This window comes from Diabrotica undecimpunctata, unplaced genomic scaffold, assembly GCF_040954645.1.
Source record: "Diabrotica undecimpunctata isolate CICGRU unplaced genomic scaffold, icDiaUnde3 ctg00000592.1, whole genome shotgun sequence".
In the NCBI taxonomy this organism is placed as follows: Eukaryota; Metazoa; Arthropoda; class Insecta; order Coleoptera; family Chrysomelidae; genus Diabrotica; species Diabrotica undecimpunctata.
In genome coordinates this window covers 200,454-217,990 of record NW_027311898.1, presented here as the reverse complement: position 1 = coordinate 217,990, position 17,537 = coordinate 200,454, and positions in this window count along the sequence as shown.

Below are 17,537 nucleotides of genomic sequence, written 5' to 3'. Positions count from 1 at the left end.
CTCCAATACAAGTCACAATCAATAACTGGTTATGCCCAGAATGACCCTACTAAATTAAGTCGTACTGTTCAAACTTTCATGATTTCATCTGTGTTTGGAAATTTCAAAGAGGTTGTAAAATTACTCCCTGTTAATAACATGAAAGGCACTGAACTAAAAGATTATGTTTTAGAAATTATCAAACAAATTCAGGGTATTGGCTTTAAAGTTTTATGTATTATCACAGATAATAATCGAATCAACCAAAATATGTTTCAGCAGCTTTCAGAAAATATTTTTATTGAAAATCCCAATTTTGAAAGTGAAAATATTTTTTTGTTATATGATGTAGTGCACATTTTTAAAAATATAAGAAACAATTGGTTGAATTTGCATGAGGTCACAAAAACGTTTGTATATCCAGATATAAACACCAATGCTATTATAATAAAATAACAAAAAGAGCTTTTAAGTTAAATTATAAGACAGTTTACCCAAACAAGTTGGAACGTCAAAATGTTAAATTAGTCTATAATTTATTTCATGACTCTACTATAAGTGCAATGCAATGTGTTTCAGAAGACCTTCATACTTTTCTAAAACTAATAAAAACTTGGTGGGATATTGTAAATACAAAAAATAAATTCAAAGGTTTTCAGAAAAGGAATGACTGGTCCATGCCAATATTTTCTATAGACTCAGAAAGTATTAAGTTTTTACAAAAGTTTGTTGCTTGGCTTGATTCTTGGCATCAAGACACTAATTTAATTGGGTTAACTAAGGACACATATAAGGCCCTTCGAAGAAGTACCAATGCAATAATAGAACTTGTTTTGTATTGTTTTTCGAAGTTTGAAATAGATTATATTTTATTAGGAAAATTTCAAAGTGACTACTTGGAAAAACGTTTTGGTCAGTACCGTAATTTGTCTGGATGCAACTATAATGTTTCATTTTGCCAAATAATTGAATCTGAAAAGAAAATCAGAATACACCATATTTTAAAAAATTGTCTAGCTGATGGTAATAATTTTAAAAAATTACTATCGAACGACACCTCAGATGAAGTGGTTATAAATGTTCCAGACAAATTATTAGAAGTACTCGAATCAAATTATCTTGAATGTTACAAATTAGATGAACCAACACAATCATATATATGTGGTTATGTTGCTCATCAAATTAATAAAACTACACATTTTTGTGAGCAGTGTAAAGACTTGGCATTTGAGAGTAAAGGAAACACAAATAATGAAGAGTATTTTGATTACTTTCAGAGAGGAGGTTTATGTTTGTGCTACAGATGCAATAAAATTTATTTATTTCCACTTGTGTGCCATTTTTGAATTTATAATCAACTCTGCACAACTTGAAGCACTATTCTTACAACAAAATTGTCACCAAAATATATTAACATTTTTAACCTTACAGAGTTTACAACATGGTTTTTGTGTATATTTTGATGAAGTATGTGTATGTGGAGAAAAATCGCTTCGAGTTTATTCTGTGGCTTTAAAAATAATGAGTAATATTGTTTTAAATAATTACACAAAAAATATAAATAGTAATAATCAGGCACTTAAACATGCAAAACAAAAAAATACATTAGAAAATAATAAAGATCGGAAAAAAAGAAAATTATCTACATTTACAACATAGATCTAAGTATGTTTGTAATCACTTTTAAAATACTTATTTTAGTACAAGTAATGCCTTTAAGTAGTTACCACAACTTTGACAAAAAAACTTTTCTTCTTCGTCTAATGGAGCTACAACCCTTTGTGAGTCTTGGCCTGCTTAACAATGTGCTTCCATTCTGCCCTGTCAGATACTTTCCTTCGCCACTTCCGGATGTTCTTGTTTTTAAGATCCCCATCTACGTCTGTCCATATTTTATGGGGCCTTCCTGTTGTTCTATTTTCTTGGGGCTTCCATCTCTGGATTACTTTTACAGCTCGATTATCTGGCATTCTTTCTAAGTCACCAAGTCAGATAATATTACGATTTTCATATAATCGAAGATAAAATACATAACAAATATAAATCACCTAAATTACAAAACTTTTTTTATATATTGTCTACATACAGTCATTTATATCCAATTTTCTAACAACAGTTTCTAAAGTTAAATTAAAAAGTATTGTTGATAAGGCATCACCTTGCCCAACTCCATTTTCAATATAAATGCCTCTGTCATATCTCCATCTATTCTCACCATAGCTTTGGAACTCTCCAAAGTTTAACTAACTTATTGGGCATCCCTAACATAGATAGTTGCTTTAACATCTTTTGTCGATCTACTCCATCAAACACCTATTTGAAATTGATATACAAGTTGTTAAATGGTATGTTACATTCAACACATTTTTCATGTATACCTCTAAACATATGTATTTGGTCTGTATGACAAAAAACCCATTCATATTTAAAATTGCTACTTGCATATACCTAAGTATGAAAATTCAACAATAGTTTAAGTAAATAGTAAAACATTTAATTTTCTATTTAATTATTCTTAGTTTAGAATTATTAGATTAATTTAGAACCATATTTATATTGTATCTGATTTCTTAGGATGAATTTTTTGATAATAATACAGTAAGTTTTTACTTAACAAATTTTATATCTTTTGTATTTTTAATAATTTTTTAAAATGTTGTGTTAATGTTAATTGTGTTATTTATATGCTTAAGTACTTAATATTTAAAATTTCTAGTGATTCTTGACTTGATGACTGCATTTGATTGTAAGATTAACTGTTTGAAACTGTATTTTAAGTGCAATAAATTTTACTCTACTGATTATTTTATTTATAATATAACCTTAATAATAATAAAACTTTATATATATATTTATTAGGTATATATAAGGTTTTATTAATTTTATTTCCCTAAAAATATTTCTTTAATGAATTGAAGTTTTCAAAATATCAGTTTCCTAAAATTCAAATTAGTTTGATTTTCTAGTAGACCTTACAGCTGAATATCGGACTACCGACGTCATAGAATGCGGTGTTGCCATTTTTACTTCATGGTTTGGAAGTAAAGGTGGCTGTGGACATACACAAAACGAGCGCGACTCCATATATGCGGTTATCGAAAGAGCTGCAAAAAAAATCCCCATATTTAGTCCACAGCAGTGGTATACATTAGCAAGGACTGCGTGTAAAGTGCTGCCTTATAAAATAAAATAAATGGCTTAGACAGAGTTTTATGATTTAAAGGACATGTTAGCCAAAACTACAAAAAATTGGGATAAAACTGAACATGGTTGCAAAGCCATGTTCAATAATTTAAAAGTTACTATGGTTGACCCAAAATGCCCAAACGAACTAACTGTAAATATAGTTTTGAAGAAGATTTCATAAAAATTAATACTCCGGAATTGAAAAGGAGCTACCACAAATTAGATTCATTAGAGACCTATCAACTTAAAATATTGAGAAGCTCACCGGTTCCAATTCCTACTGCGAAATATAAAGACTTAATATTTTTGTACGAAAACAAAGTTATACCTACGGAATACCATAATTTTTTCACTAATCTTCAAGCTAGCAACCATCCCGAACCGGAAACTGATGAAGATTAATTTAATATTAGGTTAGATTATTAATTAATATATTATTTGACTATTTCATAGTATTTTTTTTTTGGTATTTTTATTTGAATTGTAAACCTTCAATAAAAATTAAAAAGTTGTAAATGTTACTAATTTTTATTATTTGTATCCCATGTTAACCTCAATTTTTTGTGAGCTTGAAATTTATAAATGCAGAATTAGTGTATGTCCCAAAATCGCACTTATAATAGTTCTGCAGTAGAATTTCTAAAACAGTAGTATCCTAAGTCACACTTTTTGGAAAAAAAATGTCATTTATCTGTCTCATTCCTAATAACATATTTAAAAGGTTCATAATATACCATAATGAGACAATTTCATCATTTAATCCAATACTTTTTAAACTATAGCACATTGAAATATTAAAATTGCTCTTCTGTCAAATATCTTCAATGTGAGTTAAGCTAGTTCTGCATTCAGGTGACGATTTATTTGTGGCATTAAAACAAAAACCACAACTGTAGTTGAATTATTTGATCTTTGGCTACAAAGTAGCAAAATTCATTATGCACCCCATGAAATAGACATTAAGTGAATGGTGAGAATACAAAAAAAAAACAATAAAATATGCTTGCACATATAAAGCAGGAGAGCAGAAGAAAAATGCAAACAGATAATTGCAGCATTATTATATGTGAACAGGTGTGCTAAGTATAAATAAATTGTATTAAAAAAACCTAAGTATTTCCTTACATTATATAAGTGATTATATTCATATTATTTTTATTTATAGAGAGAAAATAACAAATCTCGATGATTTGGGTTGTACAGATATACAACAAAAGTGGGGTAAACTAAAAACAAATTCCAAAGAGATATACATGGATGAACCCATGGAAAACTTTTGCCACATACAAAACACGGTAGATTATGCCTCCAACAAAAATGTTCCTAGTGAGGAAGTTTTGCAAAATTGTGCTCTAAGCTTAATAAATGGTTTATTACATTTTTTAATGTATAATTTTATGTTTAATAAATATTTTACAGCTCATCCAACTTCAGAAGCTTGCCTTCATTTGAATATAAGGAACACGTTTGCTGATGAGTGTGTAGCAGATGATTTAATGCAAGCATCACTGATTCATGCCATTATTAATGCAAATTTAAATTGTTTTTCTACTTTTCAAGAAATGCCACACCTCAGTGAACAAGAACAAATATTTTATAAACAAAATATATTTTTATCTACAGAAAATGCTGTTGATTTACGCAGTAAAACGTTAGGCCAATCTAATGAATTGTAAAAACAACAAAGGAAACTACGAATAACAGGTCTATTTGTTATAGTTTATACACTTTCCACAAAAACAGCCACACTGAGAGTGAATGGACAGAAAAAAATAAATAAAATTTTGACGTCCTCTTTTACAGGAAACACAGCAACACTATATGGCGTAACAACCGAACATATGGCAAGGCTAAAATATTCAACCAAATTTAACAAAAAAATTGAAAATTTAGGGCTTGTTGCGAATCCAAAAGTACCGTGGCTTAGTATTAGTCCTGATATTATATACAAGAACTGCCTAATTGAAATTAAGTGTCCTATACTAGGACAAAAAATAACTGCTGCAGAGGCTGCTAGAATATGAAATGTTTTGCTGGGGAATTTCCAGAAAAATTTTATTTAAAATCCAATCATACATATTATGGACAAATTCAGCTTGGAATGTTTTTATTAAATTTATCAAAATGCCATTTTTGTGTGTACTCATCCTTTGATGATAGTATTTTTGTTATTGAAATACCTTATGACAGTGAATTTGTATGGAAAATGTTAAGTGTCTTAGAGCTATTGTATTTTAAATATTTTTTACCAACAGTGACAAAGTGAATATCATAAAGTTTAATTAAAAACTATTACCTACTTCTACTAGACAACCATTTTATTTATAAAACATTTAAAAATAATTGATCTCTGTTAAATTTATACTAATTAAAATATTTTATATTTGTTTGAGTGATATCTAATACATCTACTATCTATTCACAAGCTAAATTCCAAATATAATAAATATTAGGGAGTTAACGAGAACAACCTGAATGTAGTATTAGAACTGTTTAATAAGATATACGATACTGGTCAAATTCCATCGGACTGGTTAAAATCTACATTTGTGCCCCTTCCTAAGAAATCGAATTCTAAGACGTGTAGTGAATATCGCCTTCTAAGTTTATTGAGTCGCACCCTTAAAGTATTCTTGCGTATTATCCATTCCAGAATACGAGCAAAATTAGAACACAGCATAAGTAAAACACAGTTCGGTTTTAGATGCGGTTTTGGAACTCGAGAGCCGCCCTTTGCAATACAAGTCTTGATTCAAAAATGTCTGGATCAACAGAAAGATGTTTACGCCTGTTTTATCGACTATGAGAAAGCATTCGATACTATCAAACATGACAAACTCGTAGAACTATTACATCTTACTGGACTTGACACTAAGGACATCCAGATTATAAAAAATCTATATTGGAATCAAACAGCCCACATGAAGAATGGACATATGGTGAGTGAAAACGTAACCATTTCGAAAGGGGTTAGACAGGGCTGTATTCTTTCGCCACTGCTTTTCAACCTGTACACGGAACAAATATTCCTAGAGGCACTGGAAGAGTACAACGAGGGCATCAAGATTAATGGCGTAATGTAAGTACCAATAAGTAATTTTCGATATGCAGATGATACTGTTATACTGGCCGATAACATCGAAGATTTACAGATGATGCTAAATAGAGTAAATACAACTGGCAACCAATTTGGCCTAAAGATCAATAGAAAGAAAACTAAATTTATGGTGATCAGTAAAAAGAACATTCAACATATCGACCTGAATATTGAAGCCGAACGTATTGAAAGAGTACACCGATTTAAATATCTGGGATATACAGTAAATGATAAAGTGGGACCCAGATGTAGAGATTAAGATCCGAATTGAACTAGCAAGATCCAAATTCATTAAAATGAGAAAGCTCTTAATCAACCGCCATCTAAACGTTAACCTCCGATGGTGCGCCACGAAATGCTACGTACTCTCTAAGCTACTTTACGGAGTTGAAGGGTGGACGTTAACAGCAGCAACTATAAAGAAGTTAGCGGCTCTAGAAATGTGGCTGTATCGACGCATACTGAGAATACCTTACACAGACAGAGTGACCAACACAGAGGTATTAAGACGAATGGGTAAAGAGGTGGAATTGTTAACAACTGTTAAAAGGAGGAAAGCGTCATACCTGGGCCATGTATTCCGTAATGATAAGTACAGTCTGCTACAGCTTATGGTGGAAGGCAAGATTGAAGGTAGAAGAGGTTTGGGTAGAAAGAAGAAATCCTGGTTGAGAAACTTGAGAGATTAGTTTCAAATACCAGAAGCTGCAAACATAATATATGTGGCACAAAACAGAGAAACCTATCGTTTGATGGTCGCCAACCTTCGGTAGAAGACAACACATAAAGAAGAAGATTAGGGAGTTAAAGTGCATGACAAAACGTTAACGTTAACGTATAATTTGACAGCTACTCGTGCGCAATAGAGGAATACACACGTTTGCGTAAACGGATCTCCGTAACCTTGAGTGCGTTTACGAATTCCCTTAACGTTAGCCAAATATTTATCTTTTGTTTGTGTTATTGTAACCTAAAAATAGTGAAAAAAATCGAAAAAAAAATTTAAGAACCGATTTAGATTTATAGAGCCAATGGACTTGCTGCTACAAGAAGTTTGTGGGCAAAATCCCTTCGAGAATCCAACGAGGTGGAATACAATTGTGGTGAATATGTTGCAAATTACTGGCAAGTCTATCACTGTTAGAACTCTAAAAGAGAATGTACAAAATTTAGTCAAGAAATATCTAGCTAAAACCAGACTTCATGAAGGAAAGTAAATATCAAATCATTGGCACTTTTCAACAAAATAATTGCTTTTCTAGCACAGGTCTGGAGTAAGTGGAAGTCTCAGAACAAGATCACTTACTTCATCAGATTGCAGATTTAATGCGAGAGTTCCAGGGCAAAAAAAAAACTAAAAGTATTGAAACTGAAAAATATCTGTATCAGAGGGGTTATGATCAGAGAGAATTAGCTTCTAATTCAATGATGGCATCTTGTAAGTATTTATTGAGTCACTTATATAATATAATTTTACATAGAATCCAAAAATATAATTACAAACTTGACCGCAAATAAGCGTGACAGACTCATATGCGCAAGTAAAGATAGGAAGCAGAACATCTATGCCATTTGGTATAAATTCAGGACTTAGACAGGGAACCCCTTGTCACCGTTGCTGTTCAATTTTGCTTTAGAATATGCAATAATTAAAATATCGTCTGAGCTGACAGAAGGATTTGCTGACCAAGGATCAAAACTGTTGCTGGCCTTTGCTGATGATATAGATGCAGTCACGCATGCTACAAGAGACGTGAGAGAGGTGTTTTCACAGCTCGAGGAGGAAGCAGGTAGTCTGGGTCTCCGAATAAATGAAAAAAAGACGAAATACGTGGTAGTAACCAAAAATCCAAGACCAAGAGTTAGGCAGAACATCAGTATTAATGATCACAACTTCGAAGTAGTAAAGGAGTTTAAATACCTGGGAGCGATAATCACAGGGGACAACCACATAGAAAAAGAGGTCTCAGCAAGGATAGCTGCGGGAAATAGAGCATTATACTCCCTTTCAACATTATTAAGATCGAAGCTGCTAAAAACAAAAGCTAAATTAACAGTGTACCAGTCGATTATTCGCCCAATTATTACATATGGCAGTGAAACATGCCCCTAACATTTGCCCCTCAAAGGAATGAATTCACGGGGGATTGGAGAAGACACCGAAATGCTGAATTGGTGACTCTGTATGGAACTGAAAACATAATAATAATAAATGTCTTTATTAACAACAGATTAAATTTTCTTTACAATGAAATATAATATCAGTAGGGCGAGATTCAGTTTGTGTACCACTGTGCAACAGCGGCACACAACTGCTCTTCCACCTAACCCCCAAATATAGGTTGATATGTCTAACATAGTTAGACATATCAAGGCAAAAGTGTTAAAGACAGTGTTTTTTGAAGGACCAGTTGGTAGAAGATCAGTAGGCCGACCGAGAAAAAGATGGAAGGATGATGTTTAGGATGAAGGCGATTTATTTAGAATTGGGGTACAATAATAGGAAATAGAAGCGCAAGATCGTAGAGGATGGAGGGCGATAGTGGATGCGGTGAAGACTCACCCCGAGTTGTAAAACCAGTGAAGAAGAAGAAGAAGATGTTGAACGCCAGATAGTTAATGAGAACAATGAACAAGAAGCAAGTGCTGATTGCCAAATTTCTAAAGAAATTACACCATCCTTAAAGAGGAAATCAGCACCGTCAAATATTGCAAGTAAGCGATTTTAAATCTGGGTTAAAAAAAAATAACTTTTAGTGTGAAAAAATCACAAAAATATATTAGTGTAATTTTGTAGATAGGTAGTTTGTTAAAGACTACAAAATCCATTTTTTGTAAGCTTTTTAAATAACTGTATATTTCAGTCAACATACTTACTTTCGTTTCAAAAACTTTGTGTCGAATTTTAAGGCAGGTATGTTAGTGTGAAGAGTAATTTCAGTGTATTTCTCTTTATTTTCGTACGAGTTAAAATACCCAAAATGTATTTTCAATTCTTTTTGCGTCGCGAGTTGATGTAAACACATTTTTAGAGTTGGTTTATACCACGGACGAGTAATTCTTCTTGCTCGAAAACGTTCGATACTGTGTTTGAAATCATCCATTTAGAGGCTGGGAAGGTTTTGCCGGAAAGATAATTAGATCCAATGATGCCAGGTCTCATACAAAAAGTATGAGATCTCATTGTTGCAGTTTCGCAACTGTGTATAAACATTTATAAAATATTAAAAGACTTTGTAGTAGTTTTGATTCTCCCCGTAGATCAAGATTACAGCTTACAGCCCGTACAAAAATACATCTGCGTAAAACGAATTTACAAGACCAGCCATCTGGGAAATGACACCATAGGGGATGCATTCCATACACAAGAAAGAGTCGAGTTTTATCTCTCAAACCACACACATGTGTATGGGCGTTTGGGTTAAAGGTACCGGAGACACTTGGTATCGGTCTTGCAGCCGAGAGAGTCGTAAAAATGCAGTAAGGTTGCATTATCAATTTTATGTGGTTTCTGTGCGTCGCCGAAGATGATTTTGCGATAGCAGTGATGCTACCATTTCATGGGTAAAGTAGTACACCTTATACTATTTTGCAGTCTCCCATTCTGCAGTTGCAGAACACTGCCAAGAAACCGGTCATTCCATATTGTTCGAAAAAACCCATATTATTTCTAAGAGCCCCTTCTTTTATTCCAGGAAAATCCGCGAATCTCTAGAGATCCGAAAAAATCCACATAATATCAATCGAGAGGAAGGATACTACTTGTCTCCCATCTGGAATCTCAGTCTAGAGCCGCCGTCTGGTCCCGCTACCACGATGCAGGTCACCGCGACTATAAATAGAGCGGTAGCGGAGTAATCGTCGGATTCACTCCCCGCCTCTCGACGCGTTAGTGTTCTGAGCTGTTGGACGTGAATCCCTGTCCTGGCATTTGGTTTTCACCTCTGGCTGCGTTAAGTAGTTGAGTTACTGTGACCAAATGCCTATCTTGGTAGTTAGTATTCGCCTCTGGTTGCGTTGAGTAACTGAGTTACCGTTGCTAACTACCCATCTTCCTGTCTTTTGTTTTCTTTTTTTGTTCTCCTGAAGAAGCTACATACAATTGTAGGGAAACGTCGAGATGAACCCACTTTTGGGTCACTCACAAATGACACGGTCCAAACCCGGAAGACGAATAAACTATAATTCTGACTCTGGCCGTGGAAGCCTACGATTTCATTTATACTATTTGTTGCCAAAATTACAATGCTGCATATATCAAGTACGTTTACTTGGTATATAGATGTCATATTTGCTTGGAACTTTTTATCAGTTGTGCCGCGATCGCGATTGAACTTTATTGAGAACATTTTATTACCTTTACGTAGATTTGGTTATTTTTTTACATTGTAATAATTTCATTATTTTGTTTGTATGTATATCACAGCTTTTACGTGATGAGTTTATTAATTGCATTAATTTTATTATTAATTTAATGTGTATTTTATTACCGAGTATACTTTTGAATTACCGAGTATATTTTTGAGTTTATTAATATTTGTATTATGTTATTATATATTTCATTGAATTGTTTTGGATTGCATTTTGTGTGTCTTTATTAAGAAGGCTGATTCATTTTACCACCGATTATTTATATGTATCGATGTTTTTATTTTACCAGTTCTGAGATTTTAGTCTTTTGAGTGATTGTCTCCTGTACTCCTTCTCCTTCTTATGTAAATTTATTATTGGCTACAAATAAATATTGATTTTAACATATTTGTCACGTCACATGTTTTCCAAACAAATCTCATGCTCTCATGATTTTATTGCAAAATCTCATGCTTTTCAACTTATAGACATAGTGACAAAAATAAGGAATATTAAACATTATTTGTAAACTACAGATAACAAAGTGAGCATAAACAAATTTTGCTTATGTCACAAAAACTATATCACTAACAATTTTTAACCCAATAACAAGGAATGTATAATGTATGAGAATGAATATCGCCGAGAATAACAACATCGTCGATCGTGCTCAAATGATCTGGAAAATACTTGAATGAGAAAGGATATTTACAGTTAAGATATTACGAGTCATTATTTATTGTAACAATAGGTTAGAAAAGGTTAAACTGAATTGTTTGAATTTCTACATTGAAAGTGTTCAACAAATTTGCTCCAGATTTCCCCTTAAAGATTCGATATCTGAAAAGATGGAGTTTATGGATCCAGAAGTCGTTCGATCTCTAAAAATCAGATCTATTGGTCATAATTATGTCCCAAAAGCGGTTCCTTCAAATATTACGATTCATCCATATAAATTATAATTCAAAAATGCCAAAAGAAGGTGAAACCAATTTTGACAAACTATACAAAATACGTCCACTGATTGATAATATCAAACAGAATTATGTGCCTTCTCGAAATATATCCATCGATGAAAGTATGGTTGGCTTCAAAGGTAGGTCAAGCTTGAAGCAATATATGCCTCTAAAACCAACTAAGCGAGGTTTCAAAGTTTGGGTTGCTGCATGTGCTGAAACAGGATATATGTATTCGTTTGAAGTGTACCAAGGTAAGTCCACTGAAAGCGACAATTACTCATTAGGGGAAAGGGTTGTCCTATCCCTTTCAAAAGACGTGTGGAATAAAGGTTATTGCTTTTACTTCGACAATTTTTTTAGCAGTATTCCCCTTCTACAAGAACTGTCTAAGAGACAATCATTTGGCTGTGGCACATTTAGAATTAACCGAAAATATTACCCAAAAGAGTTTTTACGAAGTAACAAAGATATAAAACTTGGAGACTCCGACTTTGCTCAAACTGGAGACATATCTGTGGTAAAATGGAGAGATAGAGGGAAAAATATGTGGTAGTGATCAGCAATATGTATATTCCTGCTGAAAAAGGAACTGTAAAGCGTACTAATAAAGCTGGAGTACGGGAAGAAATTGAATGCCCAAAAGCAGTTTCTGATTACAATCGGTTTATGGGAGGCGTCGACAGATTCGATCAGATGCTTTCTTGCTATGATATCTCTTGGAAATCCAGAAAATGGTAGATGAAACTACCGCAGCATACCGCAGCTTTTTTGCCAATGAGCTGATAAATCATTTTTCGAGTAGAAAACGAAGGGGTCCTGTAGCGACAATATTTCGTAAAATAAACCAGATTGAAGGACGAGAGGTGTCTACTGATCCTGTAGTTAGAAGTTCGATAGTTGGTGAACATTTACCTGTAAAAGGCACCTCTCGGCGATGTAGCACAGAGAAGAAACCAAAGCGATCTCACATGATATGCAAAAAATGTGATGTTGCCCTTTGTTTGGAATGTTTTACACCTTTCCATTTGTAATTGTCTCTTATAATAATTGTCTTTTGAATAAAACTTTGTCTAAAGTGGTTTTTTTATTTAGTAACACAATTTACTTAACAAATTGAACAAGCGGTTGATTTTTCAAAGTCGTTGAGACCGCAATGGTTCTTTGGTTGAAAAATTAACCAGGTCCTGTTCGATAAAGAAAAAAACATAATGCCAAAAGGATACATTATTACTCTATTTATACTTGTTTTGCATCGGTTTAATGAATATAAGCTTTGGTCGACGCAAAAAAAGCTTTTGCGCCTTAAAGGGTTAAGCACCTGTAAATATAAGTGTACTCGCTGTGAATGATCGAACAAGACTTAAGTGAAGATATTAAAACTTAGGTTAGAACTGGCAGAACAAAAAAGTGTGGTTAAGTCCTAGAAAATCAGAATTATGAATTATGAAGAAAAAGATATTATCTATAAAAAGCCTGATAAGAGTTACAATCAAAAAATTTGTTGTTAGAAGAATATTCAATTTTATTTGAAAACATACCACCTATATGTAAAAAACTGGCAAGACGAAAAATAGGCAAAAGAATGAAATATTCTTCTACATTAAAACAATTTGCGATAACTTTAAATTTTTTTCCAAAGGGGTATAATTATGTAAGGGAAAAATTTCAAACTTCCACATCCTTCACAATATCCAAATGGTTCAGAAATGTTAACGGAGAACCTGGGACTCTTGAAATTTAAAAAAAATATAATGAGAAACATTAGTTTTTTTTTCATTTTTTCACTAATGTTTGTATTTTGAGAACGATTTCCGAAGTGGAAATTGAAACGTCAATAAATATAATGAGAAATCACAAATTGCTATCTCTTATAATGGACGAAATGTCAATACGTAAAAATGTAGAATGGGACGGGACAAAATTTTACGGGTATGTAGATTTTGGAAACGATTTGAAAAATGAGCCAAAACATAGCCAAAGATGCTTTTGTTTTTATGGCGAATTGTGTTTTTATAAACGGGTTAAATGGGACACAAAAAGCTAATCTTGTTCATCAATGTCTGCAGTTGATCGAAACAGAAACAGTGCCGCACGTAACACCATTAACATTTGACGGGACAACAGCAAATGTTGCAATGACGCATATTCTGAGATGCAACAGGATGAATTAGGTACATTTTTGGAGATAAACGTCATACAATAATCAATAAAGTTGGAAATTCTATAAATTGGAATTAACGTAAAAGCACCGTATACCGTCCGGTCTCTCAATTCCGTCCGACAAAGAAATTGCGCTCTATACCTCAGAGTTTCGTCTCAATCAGACGGCCGAGTAGAATTTTTGATAGGTTATATCCCCACTCATCCTACCTTTAGCACGCAGACATTTTACGTTCACTGCTGTCAGTGCGGATCAGTTCATTGCAAGTGCATGTTTTGTTTCAAGCGATACATATATTCCATATTTTATAGATACTACGTTTAACAGTTATGTTTTTACTTTTTTTAGAATCTTTTTATTAGAATATTTATTTATTGTAAATGAACACATATTTTTGTGATTATTTTCGAACAATAGATTTTTTTACAGAAATTAAAGTGGACGGAACAGAGTAATTTAGAATATCAAGGGGTCCTTGATACCGTCCTACCGGACGGTATTAGGAATTAACTCCTTCAGTTTTAAACGCTTTTTAAATATAAGTCTTAGTTAAATAATATAATCCAGCATATTTTTAATACACTATATATTTTGCTCCGTTTAAAACCTGAATACGACCTACAATAGGTACAACTCATTTTAAGAAATTTAGTGTCAAATATTAAGTGCATTCGAAAATTCAATTTCAAATTTAACTCAAGAAGGATGCATTTATTAACTATTCTAGACTTAATGTGTAAGTTTGGTTTAGTTTTTAATTGTAAAAAATGTTTATGGTAGTTCTTTCTCGCAGTTTGTATTATCAAGTATGATAAAATGACTATCTAATTAGTAAAACACTCATTTAAAGAAATTGGACGGACACAGTAACCTTCTGTCCTATATCCGTCCAGGGTGGACGGACAGAGCTATTTTAAACTCCTGTAACCGACCCCATAAAATATTACTAATAAAAGATTTTTGTTTCAGTTTTCTATTATCTGCAACTATGGTATACAAAAATCGTATGAAGTATCCTCAAGAGCATATCCAAAAAGCTATAAGATATTAATTTGAAACGTTTAAGTATTCGACAAGCCTCCAAAATATACAATGTGCCTAAAAGTACTTTGTTAGATACTATGAAAGACAAGTACAAAACCCCGGGCAATATTGGAGGACCAACAGTTTTGTTCAGTTCTGAAGAAGAATTGATTATAAAATGGATAATCGAAATGGGCAACGTGGGATTCTCGGTAACAAGATCTCAACTTGTTGAATCTTTTTCAAAACTAATTCAAAATTAGAAACGAAAAACCCCATTTAAAAATTACATACCTGGTAAAAAATGGTACAATGGTTTTCTCGCTCGTCATCCAGAAATTTCAAAATGTATTCCACAATCACTATCTTCTTGTAGAGACGCAGTTGAGGAACAAAATATAAAAAATTTGTTTACCCAAGTTCGGGATTATATGACAAAAATGAATTGTTTACACATTCTTAAAAACCCCAAAAGAATATTCAATTGTTCAATTGTGATGAAAGTGGTTTCTATTTATCCCCTCAAGAAAAACAAGCTTTGGTTAGAAAAGGTGCAAAAAAGGTATACAATCGCATAGCTAATGACGAAAAAGATCTTACAGTTTTGCTAACTGTTGGAGATGATGGTTCTGTACCTCCGCCATTAGTTTTGTATGCCTACAAAAGGTATGTGTCAGCTGCAATAATAAAGAACATGCCAAAACAGTGGGGAGTTGGGCACTTTGAATCTGGTTGGATGACAAGTGAGACATTTTACGTTATAAATGTATCTTTCCCTGGTTGGAAAAGAACAGTATTCCACTCCCAGTGATATTGTTTCTGGATGGACACTCTTCCCACAGCAATCTGCCTATTACTGAATTCTGCAAAGAAAAAGGTATCATTTTAACAGCATTTTACCCCAACGCAACTCAGCTACAGCCGTTAGATGTTGGTATTTTTTATATCATTAAAAATAACTGGCGAAAAGATGTTCGATCTAGGTGTGAGAATAATGGAAGAAAACTTCAACGGGCTGTTTGCAAACTCTTAGACAAAACTTTGAAGGCTACCGTCTGTACATCGATAATAAAAGGTGCATTTGAATCATGTGGACTCTTTCCGTTCAACGAAAATGGCATTAATTATTCAAAATTAACAAAAAGATGCTGATGATAAAATAACTGAATCCATATCCACTACAACTGTTAATGTTTATGATTCTGAACTACTTCGAGAGGTAGAGATACGCTTAAACCCAGAAGTTATTAACCGTTTTAGGATTGCTGAATCAGCGGCCCAACTAGAAGAAAAATATGTAGCATTTTATGATTTCTGGAGGAGTCTTCATCCACAAAATGTCGATCATGATACAAATTTGGAAAACAATTTGCCGATTAATGCTGCTAACGAGACCATTTTTGACATATACCTCGATGAAAACTTTTGGTTTCGCAATAATGAATTGACAAACAATTGAAGCTACAGTCAAAGCAGATGGAGCATTGGTCTTAATTCCTTCACAGAATAGCACTTCTAGTTCGCCAAAACCTGGTCCATCATCATCCAAGGACAATGATTCTGAGAAAATAGACCATTATTTAGCAGTAAGTTCACCCCAAGAAAAAACACCACTTAAGAACAAAGTAGTAAACAGAACTCCTTGTAATAGCCCATTAAAAGATGATTCAATAGTTATAGTTCATTCTGATCAGAAAAGACAAGTACAAAATCAAGAAAATACCCCACTTAAGCAAATTACATCAGAGAGTAATAGTAAATATCCAACAACTTTCAAAAAAGCACTACTTTGGCCGGAAACCTCTGCAAGGAAAAAATAACACAGAAGACACCAAGGAAAGGAAAAAACCAAAGATTTATACTACAGTAGCTATAAGTGATGAATATATGGAACATCAACGAAGACTCAAAAAAGAAAATGAGAAATGTGAACGAATCCGAAAGAGAAAAGAAAAAACAGAGATCCAACAAGCCAAAAATATAAATTGTCCTCCAAAACACACACAAGGAATAGATACTGGTAATAATAATACGGAAAACATAAATAAAAAGAATATAGAAATATATTCAAAGGACGGTTTTGTGTTGGTGCAGTACGACAATGAATATTTCCCTGGTGTAGTTCTGGAACGATTACTCAATGAACGATTGGAATTTACTCAAAAATTATTCTTAAAGGGTTTTTTTTTTTGTCGTAACTAAATAAATAGGACGGATAACGTCACTCTTGTGGACTGTATTGGGGAAAAATCATTCACGTGGACCGAAAACGGCTATTTGCGAAATGTTTGCATTTGATTTCTTAAATAAGCAATTTTGTTGAAATGACTAGTGTTATTACTATAAATTTGGCTCTAGTAAGAATTAATAATGCATAATAGCTTATAGACATGTATTACTTTAAATTTCAATGATTCGGAATTGATCTTTCAAACAATTTTATATATACCACTTATAGCCGGTCGGAATTCGGTGCTCTTACGTTATATATAATATCTTCAAGAGTTACACTTCAAGAGAACACGAGGGTTTACATTTGACTAATAAACTCCGTAAAAATCACGTTAAGTTTTCTAATCAAAAAATGAAAGTGCGTCTAGCGGTTTAACTTTTAAGCGCGTCTGTTACCGACTCTCTTTCTTATTGTTTAAATGAATTAAAGTTAAAGGAATTTTCCGGTTGTGAAGCTACTATAAAATTTATACAAATTACAAATAATGTTTTTGATATTTTAAACAGTCGTTCAGTAAGAGCAAAACATTTTAAGAAAGCATTATGTGAT